This window comes from Desmodus rotundus, chromosome 10 (genome assembly GCF_022682495.2).
Source record: "Desmodus rotundus isolate HL8 chromosome 10, HLdesRot8A.1, whole genome shotgun sequence".
Classification (NCBI taxonomy): domain Eukaryota; kingdom Metazoa; phylum Chordata; class Mammalia; order Chiroptera; family Phyllostomidae; genus Desmodus; species Desmodus rotundus.
Genome location: NC_071396.1, coordinates 87,353,983 through 87,372,113, shown reverse-complemented (window position 1 = coordinate 87,372,113; position 18,131 = coordinate 87,353,983). Strand labels below are relative to the sequence as shown.

The following is an 18,131-nucleotide window of genomic DNA, read 5'->3' as shown; positions in this document are numbered from 1 at the left end:
AGAGCATAATTAAGATGGAAAACAACCAAATCCTGAGAGGAGCAGAGGCAGAACAATCCTGGGCTGCCTAGGTGAAAAGGCCTCTCTCCCCTGTGGCTCTGTGCTCAAGTGCTCTCCACAAGCAAAGAAATCAGTGAAAGTGGAAAGAAACACATGAATAAAACAAAAGGTATTATTTTATGGAGCTCTGTTGGGTATGCCCTCTACTGCCCCCTCCTGGCTTGAGCACAGGGCTCACCTTCCAGTCTGGGGCTGGGTCACTGTGGTCCACTATGTTCTTTCCCACGGGTCCCAGATGCCGTAAGCCAAGTGAACTCAGGTGGAATGGTACTGAGAGGGCAGCAGAAGGGCAGGTGGCAGAGGGCAGGATGCCCAGAGGAAGGCTAAGGAAATTCTGAGAACTATAGGGCCAACTTCAAATCAGTGACCAAGAGCCCCAAAGAGTTGTGATGAAGCCAGCGTTGGTTGAAGCAGTCCCTGAGAGCCCCAGAACTACAGTTCAGAGGCTGGAAATGATCTGGACAGCAGGATGATCCAGATGGCAGGTGTTATAAAAGTCAGGTATGGGAAGCATCCTGACGTGAGGTGTCTAAGCCAGAAGCTGGCCTCCAGTTTGGGAGATGAGGAACAGGGTCCCGGCCCACCAAGTCTAGGCAAAAAACTTGCCAGACAGTCAAGGCCAAACCCAGAAGGCCTGGACTTTAAGACAATATTCTGTCTCTTCCAAAGAACTGATGGCAAGGTAGAAAACAGTGACAGAAAACCATCCTAAATGTGTGTCACTGGTCCTGAAGGGGACAAGTTTCAGAATCAGGTAGATGTGGGCTGGAATCCAGCCTGCTCTTCATTTGAAAAATGGGGAAAGCAACTCCCTATGGAGCCGTTGTGAGACTAAATGAGATAATAAATGAGAAGTGATTAATACAGAGCCTGGCTCATATTCATACCATCATGATGGTGCTGATGCTAGAGATGAGGCTACTGGTATTGAAGGAAAAATTTTAACAATGACATTTAGGGCTACAGCCACACCATCTCTTTCAGATTCGATTGAGTCACAGGGCACAGGTGCCTAATAGCTGAAGCTTGCATCAGCTCCAGTTGTCCACTGGTGGAGCTGGCAGAAGCTAGGCTTGGGGACACAGGCAGCTCATCTCTCTTCCCATAGATACCACCACTGGCTCAGATTGTAGATTAAAAGGCACATTAGTGATCAGATTGCCCAGACAAGGCCAGTGATCTGCACAAGATCACCCAGCTGGTTTGTAACAGAGCAAGAACCAGAGTTGAGGCCTCCTAACCCAGAGCCTAGTGTTCTTGCCATGCTGCTGGAGTTCCTTCATCCCCGTAATGAGCAGGATTCGAGAAAGCATCCATATCTAATTCCCTCCTTCCCTCAGGGACCCTCCTATCAGCACACAGATCTATCCTTTTAGAATTGGGCAAACAGTTGGGTAACAGGCCTGTGCTAATGAAAAGGCCAGGCATGGAGAAGCTACACATTGTGTGAGTGTTCCCTTCCTGGATGCAGAAGCCACCTTCTCACTGAGGCACAGGGAATGGCTGTGAATGCCCCGGCGAGCATGCAGAAGTGCCAGCTGTCCCCCAAGAATTCAGGCACCCGTCCATCCTCTTCCTCCCTATCATTCTTGCTGTCGTGAGACACCAACTACTCTATTCCAAACACGATGCATGAATCAGAACAAAAACTCTGTTTCTTAAATTCATAACTGAAAAACAACAGCATTTACATTTGTTATTTTTGTCTGGAATACAAGGGCAGTCTATGAATAAAACATACACAGTTGGAGAGGAGGAGCCTATTCATCCCACAGCTCTCTGCCAACCCAAAGTCCAACTGAACCATCTTCGTGACTTTCCGTAGTTAAGAACATACTGCCAGCCAACTAGTGGTGTAATCAATGTTTGGGGTACTGAATTCAGTTCTTACTGGAGCTGATTTGAGTTATTGATTTAAAGGAGTTAAACTGAAATGAATTCATTTAACTCCATGAATTACTGGGTTGAGTACAGCTATTTGCAGTAAAGTAAAATGAAGTGAATGTAGGTTAGTTCACTTTTAGACTCAGAGTAACCAGGGTTTTTAACACTGGGTTGGTGACCAATGGATACAGGTGTTGGCCTTGAGTAACTGAGAGCTCTGGAAAACTGGCATCAAGACACAGTCCTGGGCAAAGCTCCCGCCAGCTCCTGCAGGTAAAGTCCCTGTAGGGAAAGGAATTCTAGGTCTGCCTTCAGGGAGTTCATCACCCATCATAGACCCACAAGTCAAGGAGAGACAGGAATCTGAAGGTGCTTTACAACTTGGGAAAATTCTATGAAATGCAGGTTTTGATTATACCCTAACCTCTTAATTTAATTCAGGCTTCTCTGTGACTGTAGAATTCAGTTGTTGGTCTCAAAATTAAGAACTGTATGCAGATGGAGCTGCTGAAAGGAAAGCCCATGTGGAGCAAATCACACAAACCTAAAGACTATTTTAGGCATTCTCTCTGCGTCTTCTACTCTTCTTCTGTGTAAAATTAAATGTGCTCTACACAGTGAATGTTCACATCTACCCCCCCTCACTGAGAACATGATTTCTACTTCTATCAATTCTTTCTTCCAATTCCCATTGTTACATAAGTGGAGTATCTTGGAAATAGGCACATGTCTTAAAAATAGGCCTATGTATATAATTTAGCTGTGAATATGGCATTCAAGTAGTCTCCTACTTAAGAGTGGGCTCTGTTCCAAAAGTTTGAGTGGATGTCAGTTTCCTGGTACTCAAAATGTATTTTCCCATAGAAACTATGTTGCACATAGAGGTTAGGTGCCCCGGTAGCCCTCAGAAGCCTATTAAAGCCCCACGTACCTGGAGGGTAATTGTGTCCTAATTGTACCCTAAACCCTGATATGTTTCTGTTGGAGAGCACATGTAGAGTCCTAACTGGGGACTCCTCCCCTTCAAATCCACCCCTGCTGCTTGTAGGAGTGGTCACAGGATGTCCCCAGGTGCTCAGAGAGATGGATCCTGCAAGTTCCAAACCCCACCCCTGGAACTCACCAGTCTTGCCCTTTACTTCCACAGAAGTAAACAGTTAAATGTTGTTAACAGTTAAATGTTTTTCCCCACAACACAGCAGGGAAAAGCAGGCAATTAGACACCCAACCATGTTGTTTTGCCTTCGGGGAGGAAGAAAGATGGAGAAAGGCCTCACCTGGGAGGAGGTAGGTGGCTACCCTTGCACTCTGGATCCCGCTTCGGTTGCTGGTGGAGAGAGAGAGGCTCAAAGGAGGTAGGTGGGAATGTGCTTAAGACTCACTTTGTTGTCTCGAAAAGCACCCTCAGTGCCCAGAACTGCATCAAACACATCCAAGAAAAAACACACTATATATGGGGGCTCAAATTCAAAACATCAATCTGTACCTGTCCCTTTAAAATGACAATCACTCCTGGGTACATTATTAGGTGAAAAACAGAACAACACAAAACAAGAAAGGGTGAGAGAGGAGGTGCCATGCCTCACTGACTGTGAGTCCCCTCTCAGGGCACCAGATACACGCAGCACGTCCCCGGGGTTCTGCCAGCCTGTGGCAGCTCTGGCACCTCACACCAGACCTGAGCGGAAGTCCCCTCGGGTTCTCCAACAAGGTGATTTCTCAATTGTTCCCGACTATAGTTTTTTATTTTTAATTTCAGGTTTTGTTTGTTTTTTAGCATGTAGCCTAAAGTCACCTATTCAATGAAGAATTTATATAAAGAATGTTTGGAGACATAGAGTCCATTTTTCCATTATTTATGACCATAAAGTAGATAACTCATCCTCGCAGCTTTCATTAAATTCTATCTTCAACTTCCCCTGTAGTCCTACAGAAAGAAAAATATTTTCGCACCCAAAGTTTTGAGACAACTAATTGTCCAGGATTCCCTTTCCTTGGTGAGTAAGCACCACAAAGCTGTGGGAGAAACAACTCAGTGCCTCTCACACCTCAGGAGAAACACAAGGGGTGATTGAGCCCACCTGTTCTCTCACAAAATCTCCTGTGGCATTATCTCTGAAAAAAAAAAAAAAACACAGGCTTATACCATCAACAGATGAATGGGTAAACAAAATGTAATATTCACTTACAAAGAACTATTATTATTCAGCTTTAAAAAGGAAGGAAATTCTAACACTTGCTACAGCACGGGTGAACCTTGAAAATGTTATGCAAAGTGAAATCAGCCAGTTGCAAAAGGGCAAATATTGTGTGCATCCATTTACATGAAGTAGCTAGAGTAGTCAAATTCACAGGGACAGAAAGTAGAATGGTGGTTCTCGGGTGTGGGGGAGGGAGAGGAGCTGGGGAGTTATTATTTGAAGGGTTCAGAGTTTCAGTTTGGGTTGATGGGAAAAGTTCTGGAAATGGATCGTGGCAATGGTTGCCCAACAATGTGAATGCACTTACTGCCCAGAACTGTACACTTAAAATAGTTAAAATGGCAACTTTTATGGTGTGTCTATTTCACCACAGACAACAATAACATGGGCTTCCAGCCTCTGCTCAACTCTCCCCTTCATTCCAAAACCACATACTATTGAGAGATGACTACAAGTCAAGCATCGCTCCAGGTTGGGGGAGTGGGGAGGATCGCAAGTTTAAATCAGAGTATCAGAGGAGGATTCATATGAAGGTGAAATCTGATCAAGGATTTGAAGTGGAAGAGTGAGTAAGCCTTGCCAACATGTGGCAAGGGCATTCCTGGCAGAGAATAGCTAGTGCAAAGGCCCAGAGACACTTTATGCCTGGACAGGTAGGGACCAAAATGATGCCGAGGGAGTCTGCATAGTTGTGAGGGCAGCAGTGCTGAAATTTCTGAGCAGAGCTGTTCTGCAGGCAGTTAATCCTGGATCACTGAGTGGTCAGAGGTAAAGATAACCAACCAAGTCCCATCCAGATGGAAGCAAGGAAGCTATGACACAGGCTATGCCTAATCTTAATTGCTATTTTCACTAAGGAACCACACCACACCTTCTGTTGTGACCAGTGATGCAGAATTTGGGCCTTTGGTTCAATTTATGCAGAGACAAAACTTCCTTCTCCTGTCTTGGTGTAAAGCTGCGTACTCCTTAAACAGACTTTCAACAAATCTTTCTAGCCCAGGCACCTCTAGGAGGAACTGAAGCCTTCGTTTTCTTTTGCTTGAATACAGGAGTGAATTGGTTAACGAGCAATATACATGACACAAACCAGAGTCTGGGCTGGAATATACAGGGAGCATGCCAGGGGCTCTTGGAGGTCAGATGGGAGGGGAGAAGTCACTACATACTTGAGAAGGATTAGGTTTCAAGTTAAAGGACAGGGGTCTGCAAATAAAATATGTCGCAGGGCCAGTTCCAAGCATGTGCCTGGAAAGGTGAGGTTGAATGGGGACCCTATTGAAATTATGTCCCAGGATTTGAGTTCAAAACACCAGAGCCATCTCATCCACATGTTGAGATTGTACCCAAGGGTCTCATCAAATTCTAGGTCTTAAATCCTTTCATTCTTGTTGGTGTTCTCATTGGAAAAGAGGGAGTTGGGAATGCCTAGATATTTTCAAGAATTCTTACTACTTTAGTGAGCAGTTTTATCATATGAAGTTGTATTTGGCATCTGGGCTTCCAAACTATTTTGAGGGTATTTCAGAACATTTAATATATTATATTTCACTCTGTTTCCAAACTATATATCACTCCCCTCATAAAGACCATGACCTCATCGAAGAAAACAAGGATGTTTTATTCATTTTTGTAGCCTATGTTTGCAGCACAGCATCTAACCATAATTGGTGCTCAGTAAGTATTTATGGAATAAATCAATGACTGGCTGTTATTGATGCAACCAGAATAAGGTTTCAGTATTACATTGTGACTTAATGCCCCATTCCTCCTGATATCCTTAGGCGGACTGGTGGGAATGGTTCCATTTTACAGATTAGTGACATTGGGGGTTTGTCAGTTATCTATTGGCGCATAACAAATTCCTGTAAGACTTAGCAACTTGAAGCAATGAACATTTATTATTATTTATTATTTCTATGGTTTTCCATGTTCTGCGGATCAGGAATCTGAGAAAGGCTTGGCTGGGTCTCCAGTGTCAGGTTCTCTTGCAGGCTGTCCTCCAGGTGTCCCCTGCAGCAAGTCATCTCAAGGTTCCAAGGAGGCCGGATCTGCTTCCAAACTCCCAGAGCAGTTAGCGGCAGGACTCACGCCTTCACAGACCATTAGACTGAGGATCTCCGTTTCCCAGGGCACTTAACCAGAGGCTACCCTCAGGTCCTCGCCATGTTGGTCTCTCCACCATGGCAGCGTGCTTCATCAAAGCCAGTAAACCAAGAAGAGAGAAGACCAGCAAGTTAAGAATCAGAGCTTTTTATAACCTAATCTCAGCAATGGTATCCCATGACTTTTGCAGCGTTCTATTCCTTAGAAGCAAGTCACTAAGGCCAGCCCACACAGAGGGTGTGGGCACCAGGAGGCAGGAATCCTTGAGAGCCATTTGAGAAACAGACTACCCCAAGGGGCACTGAGTGTACCTAAGTCCTTCGAGATCATATAGTAGATTTCAGGTCAGACTCAGTGATTGGAGATTTGAGCTCTCCACTTTCCTCCCTCCTCTCCACCCCTAAACGGTGCTGTGGGGCTGGCCTGGGGAGGGAGACAAGTGGACAGGGAGGGAGAAGAGCAGGATAGGAATCCTCCAATCCATTACCCAAATTTATACCAGATCAGAATTTATATTTTTCAAGTTATCAAACAGTTAGGCAGAAATCAGAAGTGACTGAAAGTATGGATTTATTGCCATTAATGCAAGAGTTGTTCCTAATGATATTTTAAAGCATTTCCATATAACACATCTGTTCAGTTCAAATTTGTAGTCGGGGTCTGAAAAGAAGCACAGTGGCGATCAGGAAGCACCGAAGAGCTGAGTTTGCCTGGCACTTTCTGCATAGGTTTTCCTGGTAGGGAGAGGAGTTGGTGGGATGGCTTCAGCCCCCGACAAACCCACTGCTGCACCCCTGGCCTAAGACCCTTGCTTAGCTCTTGCCATCCCTTATAGATAAAGAGAAACAGCTTGGGAAAGCACAGTACTGGGCCTGGGAATGGGCTCTCAAATTGGAGAGCTGAGTGGGTGGTTAATTTAAATGATTCTGGACCCAACAGTCTCCCTCTCTTCCACACATAATCCCCTCTGCCTAAGCTCCACTGTGTCCTCACTATGGGGTTAGCTCCTCTTCATCGCAGACCATGAGTGACAGAGGAAGTTTGAGGTATCTCCAGACCATCTTCACATCTCTGTCTAGCATGTGTATGTGTTGGGGATGGGGAAGGAAAGGACCTGAAAATAGCAACATGTTATTCCAGGGCCCTTTAAAATAAATGGAGCATGATAAGGACAATGAGAGATAAGAGTGGACAACTGAGGAAGGGAGCAGGGTGCAGCAAGCAGCAGAAGGAAGAAGTACAAAATTATACATCTGGTACATTTTTTCCTCACTCTTCCTATTAGATCTTTCCATTTGGGGAACAAGAAAACTGAGGCTCAATGAGATGAAGTCACTTGTCCAAAGTAACATAGTGGTGTGTGTGGAACATAGTCCTAGAGCTGCCCGACTGTCCCTGTGACTACATAGTGACATGAGCATGCAGGGGGAGCAGTGGCCTTCCTGATGACAGGGGCTGGCAAAATTACCCCTCTCTTTAGAGAAATACACACACACATATGTATGTACATAGATACACATATATAGTATATAAATATGTAACGTTTCTTGTTTCTGATTATTCGAACACTTTTTAGATGACACATAATGATATCCCTAAGAGGCCCTCCCCAGAAGTGGAACACTGGAGTGCATTATCACAAAATCCTCACGGGGGAGTGGAGGTGGCAGCAGGTCCCTTTGTGATACTCAGGGCACATCATCCCCTCAGCCACACCACTGTGCTGTGAACAGAGGCTCCTTCAGACCAGAGTGTGAGTTGACAGTGAGGCCTAAAAGGGACAGAGGGTCTGTGAAGCCCCAGGAGAGGGCCCCAGTTGCTGGGTGATGGAGTCTCCTGGAGAGTTGGCACCTGCCTACCACGGGGCCTCAGGAGAAATTGCGGTGAGTGTCCATCTAGCAACCTCAGGTGATGAGACCAGCTTTACCTGGGAGTAGAAGCAGTCTTTACAGCTGATCTTTTTTTACATTGAGAAGAAGGGGAGATGTTCCAGGAGCAGAAGCCAACTGCAGAGAGTTGGGGTAGACAGGATAATGCCAATCAGCCCTCCTTCCCCAAAGGTGTCCATGTCCTAATCCCCAGACCCTGAGAATATGCTTCCTCACATGGCAGAAGGTAAAGAATGTAGCTAATGGAAATAAAGGTTGCTGACAGCTGACCTTAAACAGGAAAATTCCTGGGTTACTCAGGTGGGCCCAATGGCATCACAAAGATTTTAGAAAGATGAACGAGCGAGGCAGGAGTATCAGAGTTGCAATGAGGGGATGTGAGGACTCAACCAGCCATTGCTGGCTTTGAAGATGAAGGGACACCATGAGACCAGGAATGTGGGTGACCTCTAGAAGCTAAGAAAAGGCAACACGGAAGAAAGATTCTCCCCAAGAGACTCCAGAAAGGATGCAGCCCTGCCAAGATGCAGATTTTAGCCTGCTGTGACCTGCATCAGACTTCTGACCTCCAGAATTGTAAGATAATAAATGTGTGTTGTTTTCAGCCACTAAGCTTGTGGTTACTTGTGAAAGAAGCTATGGAAAACTAATAGGAAACAGTGCAATGTTTTCCAAGTCCAGGGAGAAACTCTGTGGGGCCCAGAGAAGCAGCCCAGCTCCTTACGTGAGGGGGAACTGGGAGGAGTGAGGCGCATCCAAACCCTCAAAGCAGCAGATGGCTTTCAGGCGGTCTGCACAGGACGGGTTTGCTCCTAAGTCATCAGGGCTGTCAGTGAGACCCAAGGCACTGCGAGAGAGGCTCTCGGCCCCTTTCGGGGGAACTATGGAGTCATCACGTAAAAAAGGATTCAGGAACCACTAGCTAGTGACAGCCGCCAAGAGGACGCTGCATCTTTGACCCCTGCACCATCTATATTAGTTTGTTTATTTTCCAAGTAGTGCCTAACAGTTGAACACTTTCAGAAAAGGGTCTAGTGATTTGTTTCATGGACAATACTGATAATGAAACAAAATGAAACAAAACAGCTCCCATTCCCTAGTCAGCCAGCAGGACTGCCAGGAACCTGGGAGAGAGAAACAGTGCTGGCAACAGGGAGAAGCATAATCCTGATGGAGCCCTGAGAGAGAGAGAAAGTGCCTCTGAAGGCCCAGAGAAGGGTGTCCATGCAGGCACGGGGCCAGCACCCACAGGAAGCCACAGGTGCACCCCCTGGAGGGAAACCTCTGTGCTCAGCGCGGGCCTGGCGTGAAGTTGGCACACAGCAAACGTGCGCTGCTCTTATTATCATTATTATTGCTTAATAAGAAGGATGTCCTTTAGATGATGATTATAAGATTACCCCACATTAAGAAGGCTTTACATTCTTTTACATGATTAGTTTATCTGATTCTTCCATCACCATATTGACATGGTAGGACAGATGGCACTTTTCTGTTTTATAGATTTTAAAATGTCAAAGTAAAGAACACTTGTTTTGAATGATCTTTGGGGTTGAGGAGCTCAATGGACACCATTGTCAAGAGAGCCTGGGGCAGAGAAGGAGGAGACTCAGCAAGGTGGTGAGGACAATGGTTACGGAGCACCTGGGAGACACCCTTTGTCATCTCCAGGACTGGCTGGAGAAAGAACCCAGAATCCTGACCCACTGTGTCCAGACCTCACAAGTGGCTGTTGATCAGACCCAGGCCCTGGGCTCTCTACTCAGATCCTTCATCACCCTGCTCTGGGGTTCCTTCCTGCCCATCTCAAGCTGGCCGAGAATGGGGCCATAGAGGAATGCCAGCTGTCTGGCAGGGCACCCACCTTTTCAAGGCTCAGAGCCGTACCCTGGCAGAGCTTCTAGCCTTCTTCTAGTTACCAAAGGAAAAAAATACTGATTGTAAACATCACTTTAAAAGCATGTCATCCGACAGCCAGCTCAGCTGCAATACATCAGGCTGAATGGTACTCATTTATGGTGAAGCATTTTATATTAATGTTTTCATTGCTTATCACAGACACTGGCTTTAAAGTGCTTAAGCCAGCTGTACTGAGTTATTTATTAGGCTTTTCCCCCCAAGTTTCCTTTTCCTTAAATAAAGTATTTGTTTTACTTTCATACATTTAATAATTTCTCTTGTCTTCTGTCAATCACTACTGATGGCTGGTGTGCCTGTGTCCCCTGTTTCTCTGGGACTGACTCAGAACCTTTGAGAGAAATAGAACTGAAGGTAGCAATACCCATGGAAGGAACAAGGTTTGAGGGAGAAGGAGAGTTTAGTTTCTGCAGGGCCATTTGGTTTCCCCTTCCTCCCATAAGCAGGGTTCTGCTTCCACCATAACATGGAAGATCTTCAGTGGTGCCTAAAGCCAACTGAGTGAGCTATGGTCAGTGCTATTGATCATCTCTCCCTTCCTGGTTCTCTTCCTGACATTCTGACTACTCCTCTGTCCCCTTCAATAACTTTACCCTCCTCCTCTTTCCTACATGTGGGTGGTCTAGAGCACAGGCCTAAGACCTGCCTCCTTCAAAACTAGCACCTACATAAAGTGAAGTCTACAGAGTGAATGGTGGAACCCTTTCCCCCTTCCTTCACCTGCTGGTTAATGACAAGACAAACAGCTAGAGGGTGTGTCTCTACAGAGTTTGACATCAGTGAGTTAGCTAAAAAAATTTCCAGGACTTAGTCACTTCACATTGAAGGCCACCAGTCAAAAGGACCACCCACAAGCACGTAATTCCAGTCAGCAACATAGTCCCTCACCCTGAATATGAACAGGGAGCCAAGGATCAGCAGACATTTAAGAAAAAGTATAACACAAAACAAAAGTTGAAATAAAATATTTAGAGAAAAAAAGGTAAAACAGGAAGAAAAAGAATTATTTTTAAAAAGGAACTACTCATATCTTCAGAAAGATAAGATAGGTACCCATGCAACAAGAACAGAAAACTATTGTAAAAGAACAGCCAGAAAATTTAAAAGAGTGCATGAGTGTTAAATATGAAATAATCTTAATAAAAAATTTAATAGATTTTTAGAAGATTTATATTAAAAACCTCTTAGAAGTAGACAAAGGACAATAGATGAAATAAAGAAAGGAAATAATAGAAAAACTAGAGCATCCATCAAGGAGGTCCAACAGTCTCTTAACAGAAATTTCAGTGAAAGAGCTCAGAGAGAACAAGGGAGGCAATTACAAAGAATAAACGCTAAGATTCCTATAACTGAAGAAGTGAAATTCCAGATGTGAAGGATTCATCAAAAGGTCAAACATAATGGATGAAAAAAGGTGCACACTTAGATATATCATCATGAAATTCAAGGGATAAAAGTAGAGACTAAAACTTTCAAAAAGGGGTGAAAATAAGATCAACACACAAGGCTAGGAATCAGGAAAGCACCCGACTTCTCAGCAGCAACACCAGAACCTAGAATACAGTGCAGCAGTGATTTCGACCAGTGTGCCATGGTACACGGGGGTGCTTCAAGAATTTTTAAAACATGCAATCCCTGATTATTCAGTTTAGTCAGGGACACTGACCTCTTTTCCCTTTGGTTGTCAAATAAAATAATGACAACAGCCAACACAACAATACCTGTCTGGTGTGAATAAATCAAAATTATACCTATTTTTTTGTCAGATCAGCAAAATGTATATTTTTTTGGTGTTCCACCGAATTTTAATAATTAATGTGTGCCATGAAATGAAAAAGGTTGGAAATCGCTGCGGTGGAGCAATGTATTTCCATACTAGAAATCTGTATTTAGCCAAGTGGTAAGTCCAATATGAAGAGAGAATGAAGACATATTCAGACATGCAAGCACTCTAAAATTTTACCTGTTTGTTTTCATGAGAGTTCCTAAGAGGATTTTATCAAGGCAAGAGAGTAAAACAAAAAGGACATGAGATCCAGAAAGGAGGAGATCATGAGAGGAGAGCAGTGCAGGGGACACTGAGGTAGGAGGGGTGCTGCGTACCTACAGAGAGCCAGTTTAAGTCAAACAGAGCTGGGGGTTGGGGTCCCCGGAGGGATGGTCTCAGGAAAAAAAATCAGTACTGCTCAGCCACCCAATGGGCTTGACTGTCTAGGGCACAGGTGGCAAACACAAGGCCCACGAGCCAAATCCGGCCCTCCACCTTGTTTTATCTGGCCCGGCACCTTGTTTCTACCCAGCAGCAGCGCCAAACTCCTTGCCCCTAGTTAAGGAGAAGTTACATTTATACAGTCCTAAAATTACATTCAGCCCTTTGAAGGCAACCGTGAGGCTGATACGGCCCCCAGTGAAAATGAGTTTGAAACCCTAGACTCTAGGGTATCTTGGTAGCACCATCGGAAAGTTTAGGGAGGAATCAATGGTACGTATATAGAAATCTAGGCAAACTATGACATTTAACAACTTTTAGTTCTTGGAAAAACAAAAAGTTGTTTAAGAGAGGAAATAAGTGCTCACTTTGGCAGCACATATATTAAAATCGGCAAGATGCAGAGTAGATTAGCATGGTCTCTGTGCAAGGATGCCATTAAAATTTGTGAAGTGTTCCATTACTTTTACAAGGAAAAAAATTTTTATTTCTATGAGATGATGGATGTTTACTAAATTTATTATGGTAATCATTTCACAACGCAGTGGTCCCCCCTTATCCACTGTTTCACTTTCCATGCTTTCAGTTGCCCATGGTCAATCCAGGTCTGAAAATTTCAAATGGAAAATTCCAGAAATAAACTATTCATAAGTTTTAAATTGCATACTGTTCTGAGTAGTATGATGAAATGTTTCATTGTCCTGCTCTTTTCTAGGGCATGAATCACTCCTTTGTCCAGTATATCCACCCTGTATATACTACCTGCTAGTTAGTCAATTAGTAACATCTTGGTTATCAGATCAACTGTTGTAGGATTGCAGTGCTGTGTTCAGGTAACCTTTATTTTACTTAACATTGGCCCCAAAGCACAAGAGTAGTGATGCTGCCAATTCAAATATGCCACAAAAAATAACATAAAGTACTTCCTTTAAGTGAAAAGGTAAGTACAGTACAATAAGATATTTTGAGCCTTGGCTGGCGTGGCTCAGTGATTTAGGTGTCGTCCTTCAAACCAAAAGGTCACTGGTTTGATTCCCAGTCAGGGCACAGGTCTGGGTTATGGGCCAGACCCCCAGTTGGAGGCCTGCGAGGGGCAACTGATCGATGTTTTCTCTCCCTCTTTTTTCTCCCTCCCTTCCCCTCTCTCTAAAAAATAAACAAATAAAATATTTTTTTTAAAAGTATTTTGAGAGAGAGAAACCACATTCACAAAACTTTTACTACAGTGTATTATTATAATCATTCTATTTTATTAGTTATTGTTGATCTCTTACTGTTCCTACTTTATAAATTAAAATTTATCATAGGTATGCACTCATAGAAAAAAACAGTATATATAGGGTTTATTACTATCCATGGTTTCAGGCATGCACCGGGGGTCCTGGAATGTATCCCCCACAGATAAAGAGAGATAACTATATTTGTAAGACAAGTAATTACGCTGTACATCTTAAACTTACACAGTGCTGTATGTCAATTATATCTCAATAAAACTGGGGGGAAAGAAAGGAAATAATCATATTTTCATTCCTTTGTGAGAATCTTCATAGATATAAATATGAAAATCCTAAAAATTCACTTAACAGAAAATTGCAATATAACTGTACTGGGAGAATGGAAGAAAAAGCAGGCACGGTATGTCAGCTCAAAGAGGGAAAGCCTACTGTTCTGCAGATGGAAGTTAAAAAATAATGTCCTGAAGATAGAGCAATATAATAATATTATTTAGAAATATGAAGGTAAATGCCAGCAATAAGAGCTTAAAGTGTTGAAAATAGTGTTTCTAGGGAGTACGACTCAGGAGTACGGATGGGTAGGCCAAGGAAATACTAGGTTTTTTTTAAGTCTTGTCATCAATTTAAATTCTATAATCATGCACATGTAGTAGTTTGATAGAAAGTAAAAATTTAATTCAGGTGTATAAACTTAATGCTGTATGCATAGTTGTGTATTCTACAAAGAGCAGTAGTCCACCGTGAGCACATGCACAGCAAAGAGCAAAAGCAGGCACAGACCCCGCCCTCTCAGAACCTCTCTTCAAACATAGTGTGCTGTCCCTTACCTATGGACAGAGCTTCCCTGCACACAGCTGTTCCTGACCACTTGTCTGTCTGAAAAATGTTGATTAAATTACCCAGGCTCCTTTCACACCTTCCTAGACTTCCGCCCCACCCCACTTCCCTGCAGCCAGGCCTCTCCTGGGTCCTACTGACCTTTGTGCAAACCTCCATTGCACCAACTATCTCATACTGAACATGTGTATCTGCAGTCCTCTCAGCTGGTTATGGAAAGACCTCATTTTACCCTGAGTGTGTCCTTAATGCCTAACACAGTGTCTGACTCTATGGCAAAGCTCAGTAAGTGATTGTCAAATAAAGGCATGTATGAATGGATGGATGTGTGGATGGATGGATGGATGGATGTGTGAATGCATGTCTAGAAGGCCAGGTTGTGTTACCTTGTTACCATCTAAAAGAAAGAAATTTTGGTTGGGTTAGTAGACTGGCTGGAAAGAAGACTGAGAAAACAGGAAGTATCCAGGGAATTGATTGGACCACCCTCACTGGGCTAGGCATAGAGGCTACACGGAGTGAGCCATTAGCAGTCAATGGGAACTAAAGTACTACATTATTGCTTCCACAGTACTTGGGACCCAGTGTGGTCCAAACAGTGCACGCAGAAGGCAAAAAGGAAGGAAGTGATATAGAAAGAGGAGCCAGAGACACTAAGACACACCTTGCCGTCAGTGGTACTTCTCTTTGATTGTGACTTCCAGTGGGAAGCTCATCTAGCTCTTGGGTGCTGTGGAATGTTGCTCTCAGCTAACAGTGACCACAAAGCAAGGAGCCAGGCAGACATGCCATGTCCAGTACCACAGGCTTGGTGAACTGGTGGAACTCTTCTCAGGTCCAGCTTGTGGGTGCAATCAGCACAGCTTAAGCTAATAGTTTGCATTCTTTCCACAAAGATCCCCCAGAAAATGGAACAAGAAGATGCAGGAATCATTTATGGCCCCCTCCTACCCTGCCCTATCCAGCATAGCCATTTCCTAAATCAGAGGCCTCAACTTCATATTCTGCATCTAAAAGACAAGGGACATTTACCAAAGACTCAGAGGAAACTTCTAAACCGCTATTGATTCCATCGTGTTTCCTCCAAAAGGACCTTTAGTAACAAAAAGTTAAATGAATTTCTCATACATTCATCCAACCCAGGATGATAGCTGGTCAGCTTTGCAGCATGAGTTAAGGGCTCTGAAAAGATCACACTGCCCCAAAATATCTTCCCACTGGCCTGAAATTCTTCATTTCACTTTATAACCATGCCTGAAATTCCACCAATTAGAAACTCATTTATAAGCCCCTCTTGTAAAATGTGCAAGAGTGATTAGCTTTATTTGACGCCGCTCCAGAATCTAAAATTAGGACCAATGGTTAGGCCTAATAAAGAAAAAATTGATGGGCTCTAGTTTGACTGAAAAAGCCTCTTCTGTCAGTTCTTGCTCTTCAGCAATGGGACTGGTAACTCCCATGAATGACAGATAAACGATCATTTACGACAAAATCTTCTCCTTCTGAACAGCTCTAAAGGGGTAGAAAGTTCTTCCTCGCTGCGGATTAAAATTTGCTTCCCCACACTCACAGCGGTTTGCCCTAGTTCTGCTCTCAACAACACAAAGGGAGTCTAATCACGATCCCCTTGTCAAATATTCTAAGCCAGCCCTGCTCTCCCTTGGAGCTCCAGTGGCCCTCCCTCCATGCCTAACAGCTGGACAGTATGTGTGCATTGATTTGGTTAAATAAGCCACGGCTTCAGGATTCCTGGCCTGCCCCCCCAGAGAATGCATTGCCTATAGTAGGGTAGAAGTTGCAGGGCATCTGTGATCTTCAGCAGCAGCTTTGCAGTCTCTGCTTCCCACCAGCAAAGCATTCTGGCACACACAAGGCTAGGTGGCATTGGAAGGCTAACCTGGGTGTTCTAGTCAGGCACCAGTCCACATGCAGGGAAGTCAAGTCAAAGAGAATGGATCAAGAAAGTACCACCACCTAGGCTGGTTGGTTTTGGTGAGAGCTATACCAGAGCATAGGAGACCTTAAGCCAGAGGTTGTGTGCTCTGTATCTCTCAATGAAATTTCTGCACTTACAGGCCTAAGATCTGGCCTTCTGTCCTGGATCGGCCCCTCACTACTAGCAGGCCTTGAGCAAGATTCTTAACTCCTTTGGGTCTCCATTTCTGCATCCCCTAAATTAGAACTTTTCTATCTGGTTCCCTGATAGAGTTTTGGGAGAATTCCATGAGATGGCAAACTTGAGAACACTTTGAAGGCTATAAATGAAAGCATTGTGCAATGGCCAGGGTTGAGGATCATGGTTGGCTTGTCTGACTGGGGACAGTCCAGGTTCTCAGCTGGGAATTATGGCCAGAAGGAGAGCCAACACCCTTCAGTGAAGTGAATTTCTGATTAGGGCACGATCCAAGGGCCAAGTGCTCCAGAAGCGTAATGATTGATTTATGGTCTCTTGAACCTTTCTGCAACAAAACAGTATCTGATGAAACTTTCTCTGTGGTTGTATCTTCTGACATGTTGCATGCAGCATGAATGTTGAGTTGGTGGCACAACATGGCCCAGTGCTTGGAGATGCCAAGTTGGCCTCATGAGTATACAGGCCACACCGCCAGCACTGAGTAGAGACATCTGTTTGGATTACTCACCAGCCTATCCTAGAGCAGATCTTCACTTTTACAGATATATGGGATATGGGAGCCAGGAGTGAAAGGGAACGTGGAACTTCTCATAAAGGAGAGTGGAATCAGACACCTGAAGGGGAAACACAATTAAGTTTGTGAGGAGACTTTCAAAGGTGGCCTTGATGGAGAGTACTATCTATTTGGTGACCTAAGACCTGATACAAATCAAGACAGGACACTCAGGAGGCCTGGGTTCCTGCTTTTCCACTAAATGTGGGTGCAATGAGAAGATTCTCCAGTCTCATTGTTCTCACTTGTAACTGAAGGAGTAGGACTGGGTGATCTTTTTCTATAGGTTTCATTGCTGTCTTGGCATTCTCCTCCCTCCACCCCCAAACAGTGCTATCTCCTGTCATCCTCAAGACTTGGCCTTACCTTGGCTTTCTCAGGCAGTTTTCCTCTTTTCCCTAGACCAGGCTAAAGAGCCTGCTAGACAGGAGCACAGCACTGCCAGCCTCTCTCCCATCATCTCCATGAATACTCTATGAGCACCCAATCTTTGTGTAGCCCAGTGTACCTGGCAAAGAGTGAGTATTTGATAAATTAAAATTTAAAAAAGAGAGAGTGTGTGTGTGCTCTTAGGAAAGGTGAAGTCACCAGCCCTCTTAGAATGCAAATGGAAACTATGGAAGAGCCCACTACCCTAAGTAAAGGGTTTAACTACTGTGATTAATTGCAAGTAACCACAGATTCTTGGCAGCAAAACATATTCCATCAAGAAGTAAATTTGATGACTAGAATGTTTGACATCAAACCTAGGCCTCCGAGGCCTTATAGCTCTTATCTTGCCTCCTTTGGAAGCCTGAGACAACCCTGTGAGGAAGCACGAGCTAGCCTGTGGGAAGTGGAGAGCCCCCACTGAGAAGAACCACAGTAACCCAGCTGGCAGTTGGCCAATTCCTGGCCAATAGCCTGTCCACATCCAGACATGTGGGTGAGACCACCCTAGACCATGAAGTCACCAGCCAGCCAACCCACAAGTGACCATGGACATATGAGAAAATCCAGTGGAGATCAGCTGAGCCAGTCTAGCACAGATAGCCTGCCCAGTCAAACCACAGCAGCACAGACTAAATGGTGGCTATTTTAAACCATGGCATTTTGTAGTGATTTGT

General features: G+C 44.3%; 1 long non-coding RNA gene and 1 other non-coding gene across 7 annotated transcripts in view; one reads left to right on the top strand and one right to left on the bottom strand.

The window, feature by feature from the left end:
* Nucleotides 1–6,027: 6,027 nt before the first annotated feature.
* Nucleotides 6,028–18,131, bottom strand: part of LOC112322813 (uncharacterized) — a 66,543-nt gene continuing 54,439 nt past the window's right edge. For 2 of the 6 annotated variants that reach the window (XR_011650482.1, XR_011650485.1), the window contains one exon: nucleotides 6,028–17,533. This is a non-coding gene — a long non-coding RNA (uncharacterized lncRNA). The remainder of the gene's footprint in view (nucleotides 17,534–18,131) is intronic. The other 4 variants (XR_011650483.1, XR_011650484.1, XR_008425279.1 and 1 more) reach the window with 4 other exon arrangements.
* LOC112323084 (U6 spliceosomal RNA) lies at nucleotides 12,627–12,733 on the top strand. Its single transcript, XR_002976712.2, has one exon. It is a non-coding gene; the product is annotated as a U6 spliceosomal RNA (small nuclear RNA).